Raw genomic sequence first — 12,046 nt, 5'->3', positions numbered from 1 at the left:
AAAAAAAAAAAAAAATCAGTGAAATCCTCCCAAACCCAAATGCTGCATAACTCCTTAGGCACCTGGCAGCAGACAGTCTCTTTACTACGAGTGGGATCTGCTGTGCAGTGACAAAGCAGGCAACCAACCTGTGTACACAGCATAGGTAGATCTGTTAGCAGATCCCTCCTCAGTTCCTGCATCTCGAGATGTAGGAAAGCCAAGGAATGGCCATGGGCATAGCACTGAAGGAAAGGCAGAGGGATATGCCAGGCAGCAGGGATACACACTACCATCTCCAGGCCATGAGGAGGAGTTTTCCACAGCACTTGGAATTTTCTCCCTTTGGCAGCCTTAGAGTTGGAACCAAGTGGTCCTAAGGACACCTCGTGCACCTTGCAGGAAAACAGCTGTCAGGTCTGTCTTTTGGTGGTTGTGCTCTGGGGGGGAAAGGGAGAAGCAGCTAGGCATACAGACTTTAATCAAAGCACCCACATATTACAGAAAGAAGTGTTGTTAACATGAGTAATACAGAAAGATCTACACAAAGGCAAGAGAAAATGCAAACCTAGGCTCCCTCAAAATAAATCAAGCTTGCTTGTTCTGCTATCATAGATTATCCTGCAGCTTTGCCTGGACATAGTTGTAAGGTTTCTGACTCAACAGAAATACATCTTACTGTGTTTACTGGAGATAACTCCTCAATGCACCAGCAGGTTTTTTGATTTATTGAAGGTTATACAAGGTTACAGCTAACTAGCAAGATGGATAGAAACCTACATTTCTGTGTTTTTAGCCAGCCTCCCATGAGCTACTTTTAAAGTGTCCTGAACATGGCAAAAATCTGGAATACTACATAAAATTGGACCTACTTCAATGCCAGTCGACCTGTGCTACCTACCACCACTTGCTTTGTATACAATACACAAACAGCACAAACAGTTTTGTATAGTTACTATGGGAATAGTTAGTTCATCTCCATTTCCTCTCTCAAGGCTGCACAGAGTGTTCCCTTGGCTTCACACTTAACCTACTCCTTGTGCTAACATTTTGTTGATTATTTAAATCAGCTGAAATATATTTGTTTTAATGACCCATATGCTGATGTCAGCCTGGCCACAAAAATAATTACAATCATAAAACTACCAGGAAACAGAAGACACAAGTTCAAAGGTAGGCATTTCTGCTTTTCCTGGCTTAAGGTTGTGCTGGCCAGCTTCCAGGAAGCTGTGGCTGCATATTGCTCACACAAATCTGGGCAGACACATTTCAACCATACATATTTGAAAGCCTGCTATCAGGTGGGCTGCCTGCCTGGGGAATGGGCAAGGCAGGCCAGAGACCTCAAGGTCCTTTCTCCCAGAGTCAGGAGGAGAGCTGAAACAACATCCCCTCCATGTGCATTGTTTTCAATTCTGAATCAAGACTGCAGCCTTGAAAGTGTCAAACCCACTCCCCAAGCTTTTAATGACTCACATCCTCTTTTGAATATTTGCAGCAGAACAGAAAGCAGCACAGGTTTTGGTCATTTTACCCCAGAAGTGTATGTGACTACTGTACAGCTACAACACACGTGCAGTCATGGACTCACCTCACATTGCTTTGTTCAGTGCTTTCTACAAAGATCTGGGCTTACAAAGATCAGTAGATTGGGCCTCTGCAGTAAAACACAGTAGTGCTGTGTCCTTGCGGGGATGTGGGCTGTTTACCTAAGCCTGCTAAAACAGGATTTGCCCTGCTGCATATTGAACAAATATACCACTGTCTTAAAGGTGAAAGGAGAATCTCAGCAGTGCACAGTCAGCCAATCTTTAATCCCTTGCAAAGTCATGCACAAACAAACGTGAAACAAGAATACAGGCTCATTAAAGCAAGGCAACTAGTATGCAAAGGCAACATCCTTCTTGGATGAGGCAAGTGGTCTAGGGGCAAACAGTTTCTAACTTCTTGAGTTAGAAAGGGACATCTCCACAGGGCATTGTCAGGGTGAGCTGTCACTCAGCACATGCCTATGGAACCATAGGTGTACAAGATGCTGAAAAAATTCCTCTCCACATGTAGCCATCAATGGGAGATTTTTAACAGATCTGGGGTGGGGAAATGCAAGTGGGACAATATCAGGCTTAGGGTGAATCTAGAATTCATGTATTAATGCAGTTACTTGGATGAGAATAGAGAAAGTTTGATTACAACACTTGCAAAGCAATTGCAGATGCTTTGGAAGATGGGATAAGAACTCAAAGTTGTCACGACAAGTTGAAAAGCACATCAAAAAGAAGAGAGACAGGCTCCATAAAGAGATTACCTTATTTACCCGCTGACCCACAGAATGAGATCTGCCAATTCAACTCCTTCAATTTTTTTTTGGTCATATTTATTCTTTAATTCCTCTACTAGAGAAAGATTCCACGTGTTCTGTATTTATTTTTGCCACATTTACTGCTAGAAGAACTTTCCAAAAACCAACCCAACTCTCCCCTAATTTAATCAGAGGGCTTCTTTGCTTTTGCCTTGTCTATTGTAGATACAGAGAACATGTTGTTTTTCTTTCTTTCACCAGCTGCCTTTCAAGAGTTTACAGATTTTTGCCTCCTTGAGGTTATGCCCCCACACTCCTTCCTGAAGGAAATGGGTTTGTTTCAATCTTTCCCCAAAAATGACACTCTTTGTATCTCCAATCATACTGCTCTCCTCCTGATGCTCTCTGACCAGCCCACGACTCTCCTGAAACATAGCTTCCATTGCTGGACTCAGTTCTCTAATGCTGAACAGAGTGGATACCTTAATACACCTCATGAAATAACACTCATTCATACTCTCATACAGTATTTACCTTCTCCATAAGAGTACAGCACTGCTGAATAGTGATCTGATCACTGCTGAATTTATGATCTGATTTGGGATTCCCTCTGCTGACCTCCATTTCTTTGCTGCAGAACAGCCTCCTCAGTATGTGTGGTCAAACTAGAAGTTAAGGGCTCTAAAGTCAGAAGTCTACTTTTCCACAAGTGGTTATAAACTTGCCTGGTGATATAGTTGTGACAGTTTTGTAGAAGGGCAAATACTAATACTTTTTGGGTAGAAGGAAGTGGGAAGAGCTGGCTCATTTACCCAAGGGGACTCATCATTGCAATGTGGAGTTAGTTTGCCAAAGGGAAGACTGCGCCCAGTACACTCATAGCATCTTCTGTGTGAATGACATCTCCTTCGAGCCCCTGCTTAAACCAGACTAATCCTGACCTGTTTTGAATCAGTGTCATTCTGCTTACCAAGGAAGTTGCTTCAATCAATGGAGCACCTCGCTGCAGCCAGCAACCTCTTCCCTCTGATCTTTCAGGAAGACCTTTGTACAGCTGGTCTCTCCTTTGATCCCTACAGGTCCCCCCTTCCATCTCTGCCATACCAGCCACAGACAATAAGACCAGTACATTAAAGATTACTGAATCTTTATGAAATATGAATCACCTTCTGCCATATGTTCCACAAGCCATAGAAAGCTAGAGTCCCATTTTCAGTGATATCAATGTCAATGCTTTAAAAGCTTAGAGACATACTTGGCAAATACTACAGTTCCACTACAGATGAGATTTCTATTCAATCATAAATAAACAAGCATACAGAATACCCCAAGTCAGGCTTTCACTTTTTTTTTCCTGCTTAAAATCTATTTCTGTTATTACAGATGCTTTTGAACTGTGACCATACGCACAGGATTCTGATCTTTATCTACAGAAATGTGCTGTATATGACCATTAGCATTTCCACATTACCGTGTTGTGATGGTACAGCCTTTTACAGGCAAAAGTGCAATTTGGGTGCTGTCACCTTGAGGAGACTAATAATTTGTTATCGAGAGGACAAAGTTGAATGCTAATAGAACAGGAGGTGAAAGACTGGAGCAAGAACAACTTTCTAATAAGTCACTGTTGAGCTCCACTAGCCTGATATCTCTAAGCCTCTACTTAGCAGATGGAAAGCCAACCATATCCCCAAAGAAATTGTGGACAATACATCCCTGGAGATGCTCCAGATCAGGCTGGATGTGGCTTTGAGCAACCAGCTCTGCGGGAGGTGTTCCTGTCCATAGCAGGGGTTTGGAACAGGGTGGATTTAAGGTCCTTTCCAGCCCAAAACATTCTGTGATTCTATGACTTTGAGTTTTACAAGCTACACTGTCCAGGAAAAGACTATATAGATAAATGCTGTTTTATTTGTGCATCTTCCTCAATTGGACACAAGAAAGATTCCCTCTTTTTTCCTTCTGAACTTCCAAATCATGCATCACTGCTATTGCCAGTATTCTGTTGCACAATCTTAAAGCAATAGGAAGCCAGTAGAACCACTATTAGATATCCTTATTTTTCTGTTATAATAAACCAAGTAATAAAAATAGCCCACAACAATTGATCCAGGAGAGCAATAAAAAAAACTTCACTTGAAGAAAGATAGGGACGTTGGCTCAGATCATATCTGTTGAAGAAAACTTCTGGAGAACAAGGAGAGTAGCCTAGAAACAGAAAACAACTTAAATTCTATAACAAACCCCATTTGAAATTTTTCACTTCTACTTAAAACTTTTGGTATTGGATCCTACATACACCTCTTTTATGATACAGATCTTTGGAATAGAATAAAGATCAGAAGCTTATCTTTGTCTAGAAACAAACAACAACAAAAATGAAACAACCCTAGGAAGGTAAAAAACAAACAAACAACAGCAACAAACCAACAAAAATCCCAAAACCATGAGCTTACCTTAAAAACCAGATCAGCAAGACCTTCCCAGTGGGATTTTAAGTGGTAATCTGCTTCTAGCAGCACTGCTGCAGCAGCGATAACAGTTACAGCTTGTGGTATTTCCACTAACAAAGCAAGTGAGCTGATGTTAACAACAGTGCAGCTTTTCCTAAATACACACTTATGCATTATGAAAGTCAATTTGCTAATTAGAATTTGTGAATATTTATATATCACACACTAAATAAGTAACCTAAGCAAGACCCCTATTTTGAGATTGACATTAAGCTACAACAGGAAGATTTTTGAAATTGTCTTTTTCACTTAGATTTTAAAATACTGTAAACCTGTAAGAAGATGAACAATGTTTTTGTAGACATTATAATTTTTTCAGAATATACTCAAACAACAAATTTTATATGTTGGTAAGCTCACCTCCATTTCCATGAGGACACAATCCTTGTTCACATTAAATACAAAACGCTTTCCTCTGTACTAAAAGCAAACTAATTCACACATGATTAAGAGCGTAGACATGGTAAATTATCTGGCTTGCTTCGGAATAACACACCCACATCAGCAAGAGCTGAGTTTCACTACTATGCTTACTTTTCTCTACATAGGTGATTTCACTTGGTTTTATAAAAGGCAACTGGTATCTCTCTTGATTTTGCTAGAACAGTTTTCCCCTTGAACATGATGAACTTGCTTTCTAAGCACATCAGCTACTACTTCACTGGTCTGCATTGTATTGGAAACACAGGCAAAGATTAATTTTTTTTTAACCAGGTCATTGCTTCCCTCTCCCTTATATACTTACAGTATGCTACAAGCTTGCTTACTACTTATCTTACTTCACAAGAGTTATGCTCTAATGAAACTGCAAGCTTTTTTTAATACCCTCAGAATAGTTGCTATCAGTAGGTGGAACTGATACAATTCTTTAATTCTTACACTTCATCCATGCTTAAAACAATATCACAAAAAAAAAGATAAATATGAACGTCAGAATTTTCAGAAATTAGTTTCGGGAAAAAAGACAGTTGGCAATTTTCAACTGCTGGATGCAGCAAGCACTTTTTGAGATTTTATATTATATTTGTCTTTGGTGCTGCCTCTCGCTTCCTGTTAATAACCTTATGAATGTAGGTGGTGAGAAAGCCCCATATTTAGTCTTGTGCAGCAGCTCCACAGATTTTCACACTGGTTTGATGTTGAATTGGACACTGAATCTGACCCAGCACATGGAAATAATTTGTGGATGACAGTGACTGTATTTCTATTTGCAGCAGAAAGACTGAAAAACCTGAAATATGTCAACATTTCTCGTTTCCTAAAGAACAGTCTAAGTGTCCTTCCAAAACACTGTGGTCCATACTGTTTGTCATAGAATCAGAATTTTTTGATTTGGAAGGGACCTTTAAATGTCATCTAGCTCAACTTTCCTGCAATGAACAGGGACATCCACAGCTCAGAGCCCCATCCAGCCTGACCTTGAATGTCTTCAACGATGGGGCATCCACCACCTTTGGGCAATCTGTGCCAGTGCTTCACTGCCCTTATTATAAAAAGATACACTCCTCAGTACCCATGATGGGTACATTGGGTCATGATTCCACTGTCAGTGTCACTGATGAAGATATCCCAGATCCCAGTACTGACTCCTGGGAGACACCACTCATCACTGATCTCCATTGAGACACTGCAACACTGACCATTACCCTCTGAGAAATATATTTGTCTGCAAGTACATAGCATTTCTCTTAATACATTTTATATTTTTACATTTCATTACACTTCTCTAGTTCCCACGTGGTTTATTTCCAAGCAGGGTGGCAAATGAACCTATTTTCAAGAACAGTTACAGAATCTTCAGACTTTAAAAATCAAAGTCCTAAAAATGCTATTTTTAAATGAATGAATCAAAGTTGATGTTATCACATACTCCCATTACCCTATGAGGCTTAATATATCACTCTTTTGAAAAATTTGGAAAGCTGAGGGTTAAGAGGTATTATTAGTGCAGAATAATTATTAACTTGTTTTTCCTATTAAAAACAGAAAGAGTAGATACATGTGCAGAGAATCTCCTATAATTCCAAAATCTTTCAGTAAACCTGAAAATATAATTTGGGTTTAAGTACCCAAAGAATAAGACTACTGTAGTTTTGCTGCAGACATTACTGCTTTAAATAACCTCTCTTTTTTTCCAAGATTTTAGCCAGATTCACTTAAAGATTATTCTGTTCCCTGTCCATTTAGGAGTAACTAATGAAAATTCCCTTTTAAAAGTGCTTTCAGAGAGACAGGAATGTTCTTTTATTTCACGATTACCCAAAGCCCTTATTTTAACCCAAAGAGCTACAACTTCAGGTCTGCTACACTCTGCTACAGAACAGCACTCATGCACTGAACAGGGCACACTTTTTGTATGGTCCCCCACAGTACATTTCCTGGCATTACAATCAGCAAGCTCTGCAGTGTGCCAGGAAACACAGACAGAAAATACTAGTGCATTTTCATTGATTTATAGATAGCTGTGACAAACATTAACGATGAGAGATGAATGTGACCTACATCTGTCAGTAGAAACATGGAAGAAAAAAAAAAAAGAGAAGTGGGGCACTTCTCAAGCAAGATAGACTTTTTTTTTGTTGTTGTTCTATCTTAATTAGCTTCTATCAATCCTGTTGCATAAACTGATCAAAGTCATTGAATGACTATTTGAATCAAATGAACAGTGAAGCCTTCGCTGCATTTTTTCTTTGTTAGCTTTCCAAAATTCCAAAGGGAACAGAGGTGCCAAGAAAATTACACCCTAGCTACATGTGCTGCATAGCACAGAGCCAGCCTTAACACACTGAAAAAGCAAACCAAGCCTAGAGAACAGCTGATTAATAGTCTGGGCACCAATTTTATGACTAGTATACAGAGAACACAAATTCATTTTTGTCTACCAAGAGAATGCTTATTGATCTAAAAGCATGCTGAAGTATCATTAAGGCAGTCATACAACCATGTGAGCAAACTAATTTACACCTATTGTGAGCACATGGCCAGGCAGCAGCAGCAGGGAGTGAGAAGCAGAGGCTGGGCTTTGTAGAGATTAACAGAGATTTTAACCTAAGCAGAAATTCAAAATGCAACTGACTCGCTGAACATGATATATAAGTTTTGCAGATGTGTATATGCTGTCTTCATTTGTTAAAGACACAAAAAGTCTCAGATGAAAGTACGTTGATGTTCTGCATCTGGACCTGGATCCAGCCTTGTTGAGGAGTCCTTTGAAGAGGCTGAATATCGCCTTTTTTTAAAGCATTCTTTTCATGACATTCTCATATTGCCCAAAGTTTCAGAAGTGCATTTCTACTGATGTCCCATCTCATTCACCCATCAGTGAGTATCACAGCACTGACTTATGGTGGGATTGATTGGTTGTGAACTACAGCCATCAGTCATGAAGGTACAGCAAGAAACGACACATTGCCTCTGCAGGTATTTAAGGGCAGCTCTGCTGTCAGTTTTGCAGACTTTCAAGGAACACTACCACTGTTTCCATGCAAGGTTTTAAAGCAAACATTGCAAGACAGACTTTAACTATGGAAAATAAACAGTGTACTGAACTTCTCTTTAAGCTCACTGCAATGATCTCAGAAGGAAATAGCTATAGAAACAATCTGCTGCATGACTTGGTAAAATAAACAGTATCTTATAGTTGAGAAATGAAGTTGTCTTTGTGCTACAATTCAGTTCTTTATTCAAATTATTTTCTTCAGGCTGGAAGTGCTGTTTCTTTCCTCTACTGCTTTGAGTTTGCTAAACATGCCATCTTCCATTTCTTTGTAGCAGCTACATCTGCAGGCACTGTCAGAAACTTTGCCTTAAACTGAAGTTGGCAAATTTTATTTCTGTAGTCATCTTACTGAGATATTTTAAGCATAAAACACTGATTTCTGATTTCTCTGCACTTTAAGGAAATGACAGTAATAGTAATTTGGAAATCAAATGAAGAATCACTGTATAGAAAGCAATCCTGGAGCCTGATTCTGATACCACACTTCAGTTTTTTAATGCTACTGACTACAGAAGAACTGTAAATATCGTAGGCAAAGCACAAGATCAGAATTAAAAGTTTAAACCAATATCTTGACCAGTTATCAGAGTATCACTTCTATGCAACAGGTAGGCAATGTTTTGACTCTGAAGCGTGCAACATACCCAATAAACAGTGCACTCAATAATCCTGTAGAGGATATGGAGCATTACTGACCGCATGTTACAGATGTGCAAAACAAATGTAAAACTAAGAACTAATGCTTACCTATGCTGAAGCACCAGAAATAAGCCATAGTTCAGTATGGGGCTCTACAAACCAAAGTTAACTTTGACGTCAGCCGATGATATGATAGAAGTGTAGGTTGCCAGTAGGATCAAAGCCCGCCAAAAGTCTAGTTTCTAGTTCTATTTTCAGGTCACTAAACTATCCAATTAGTGCCACTGAGTCTCTGGTGCTGATTTTTGCATAGAAAGGAGGAAAAAAAAAAAAAAGCAAAAATGAGAAGGGAGAAAGGGAGTACAGCATTTGGTGTCTGTGACCACTTAATAATTTTTGAAACAAAGGCAATTTTGGAAACAGAAAAGATTCCAAAATACAATGGAAGATTAGAAGAACTTCCTGCCTGCAGTGTAACCAGTTTTCCAAACAACTCTCTGACAGACCAAAGTAGGTTAACTCCTCACCCATGCTGACACGAGCAAGCTCTTAGCATGCAAACTTGATGAACTGGCAGCATGAGATTCTTTGCTTGCTAACGCCCTTATTATTTTCCCTCAGCAAAGTAGGGTAAAAAGACCATCAGCCTTCAAACTCAATCAGGATTGTGCCTGGCCCACCAGCCTGGCAATACAGCTCCCCTTTCTGGGCTGCTGCACCTTTCAGGATGTAACAGAGCTCTGTCCCTGCCCCCATACCTGCTGAAATCTCCAGGAAAAGGGCCATTCCTCCATCTCACATCTTCCCTTGCACTATTTACCACTGCCAACCTTCCCCTCAGAACAGTTTTTCCTTATGGTTCCATCTGCTTGGTTCAGTATGTTCCAAACCTCCTCCATAGGCTTCAGCTATTGCTCACTGACCCCCTTTTAGGGACCATCTCCAAATTGTGAAGGCTTCCCTGCTGGTATTACACGTAAGTATCTACTATCGTTCTGGTGTCCTTCAAAATGTCCAGTGTCCTTCTCTTGCTTTTGTTGTGAGTCATAAGGCCAGAATTAAAACCTCCAATCAGTAAAGAATTCATCTCATCATTTCCACAGCTCCATCAAAATACTTGCCTGTCAAACAGGATTTTTGTATTTTGCTTCTGTTTCTAGAAGAGGACAGGCTGGTGGAGAATAACCTCAGATACATGCACAGTAGTAGTATTTAATATATAATTCAGGTGGGAACATAAGCCAACATCAAACAGTTGCTGTCTGTTTTTCCTGTCATTATTCTCTTTTTTGAAGTCCCACAAAATGTTACAGGGTGCTGGATTAAGTATAAGCCAACTTCTGTGGACTTGAACAAAGTATAGAAAAAATTTGTCTAAGACAAATGTACAGGGCATCCACAGCCTCTCTGGGCAGCTGTTCCAGTGCTCTAGACAGTAAATTGATTTGAGCTGGCTTGCCCTATTTTTTTTTTTTTTTTTTTCCAGCTTCAAGATATTTTGCTACTAGGTTTAACAGAAACAGAATCAGGCTGGTAAAAAACAAAGTATGCCCAGATTTGTAGAACAATCTATAATTGCATAGATCATAAAAGTACAGGAAATTGTATTTGTTTGAAATAAAGGAATTACAATGCAAGAAAAAAAGCAAGACACAACTGCCAGATGTCGTGTTCAGACCAAACAGTAAATCTAGATATGTCATTGATCTTTCTCTGTAAGAATGTCACTGTCAACTACAGGTAGTACTGGGAAGAATCTCTGCAAGGATATTTTCATCCTCGAGATAGGTTCAACACACCTGCTGTTTGACATAGGAAGTCTGCAGAAACATGCTGTAATATCAAATACATTTTAAAACTTTCTCTCTCTCTACAAAGAGTGTACCATAGGTCTTTCAGAGCCAAAGATTCACCTGCAGGGAAAGGAAAGCAGCAGGAACTAGGTTTAACACAAAGAATTTTGTAAAAATCATCAACTCAGTGCTTGGTAGTTGTTGAAAAGGATAACCAAATGTCACAAATATTCACAATCCTTTCACACCACATGCTCGGTGAGTCTTTGGTCAAATGCAAAATGTAAGAAATGAAAAAGGTCCCTAAGAGAAGGCAATGAAGATGTTCGGATGTATAAAATAACTCCCATATAATGAACAACTGAGTCAAAACTCTACAGCACAGAAACAGCTTGACTTAAAGGTTGATTTTAAAGGTAACCAGGAGGTATAAGTGCTCTTGAATAGCCTGAAGGATATAACCAAGAATCAATCGTTCACTGCATGCACGAGTCCTCACAATGAGGAAGAAGGAGTCAGGTTTAAAACAAAACAAAGTTGTAGATTCTCTCTAAAGCACTTCTTATTTGTCTTTCAAGCTCCTGTCAATTTTTGTCAGCAGCAGCACCTTTTGGTAAAGACCTACCACTAACTGTGTAAAGGACTGCCTTCTCTTACATTTTGGCTGTAGAATTCTCAAGTAAACCTCAGGTGAAAGCTGTCCTTTCAGTTAGTTACCTTGCCCAGTGTAATGATCAGAAAGACCAATGTAGTGGAATGGTGATACAGGAGGTACAATTTCAAAAGGACGAGCACGATGGAAAGAAAAAAGTGCTCACCCAACTCTGAACAGGGAAAACTCCACACGGGAGGGATCTCCAACCAGACATCCTTCCAGGGTGACACTCAGGCCTCAAATAAGGTCTAAGAGAGGTGCAGCCAGGCTCCACCCTTTCCTGTCACACAGCTGAATTGCCTTCACCCTTGCTCCCAGGGCTGACCAATCCTTTCTCCAGGTGCTCAATCAGTGGTTCAGGCCATGACTCAACAGTTCCCAGTTGAGTCACCCAGTTCTCACAAGGCAGCAGGACAAATGTTTAGAAAGAGCTGCAGCTGTCATTACAGAACTGACAAATCAGACTCAGGAACACCCTTTCCTGAAAATGGCTGGGGATGGGAAAGCACAAGGAGATATGTAGGAAGAATGGAGGAAGAGGGAAAAGGGTCATGTATATTTACCCTATTTTTCCATGGTAGCCACCCACTTTTGCTCACTGTTGGAGTCAAGGCAGTGGACCACATGAATCCTCAGTTTGAACCAATATGTCCACTTTTCTGATGGCTA

The 12,046-nt window shown here is 39.9% G+C and overlaps 1 long non-coding RNA gene across 1 annotated transcript in view; it reads right to left on the bottom strand.

Annotated features, from left to right (window-relative positions):
* Positions 1-11,612, bottom strand: part of LOC116216963 — a 34,304-nt gene extending 22,692 nt beyond the window's left edge. Inside the window, exon 1 of the long non-coding RNA XR_004160709.1 lies at positions 11,541-11,612. This is a non-coding gene — a long non-coding RNA (uncharacterized LOC116216963). The remainder of the gene's footprint in view (positions 1-11,540) is intronic.
* Positions 11,613-12,046: the final 434 nt, after the last annotated feature.

The sequence above is a fragment of the Meleagris gallopavo genome, chromosome 10, assembly GCF_000146605.3.
Source record: "Meleagris gallopavo isolate NT-WF06-2002-E0010 breed Aviagen turkey brand Nicholas breeding stock chromosome 10, Turkey_5.1, whole genome shotgun sequence".
Classification (NCBI taxonomy): domain Eukaryota; kingdom Metazoa; phylum Chordata; class Aves; order Galliformes; family Phasianidae; genus Meleagris; species Meleagris gallopavo.
This window is presented reverse-complemented; position numbering and strand designations above follow the sequence as displayed.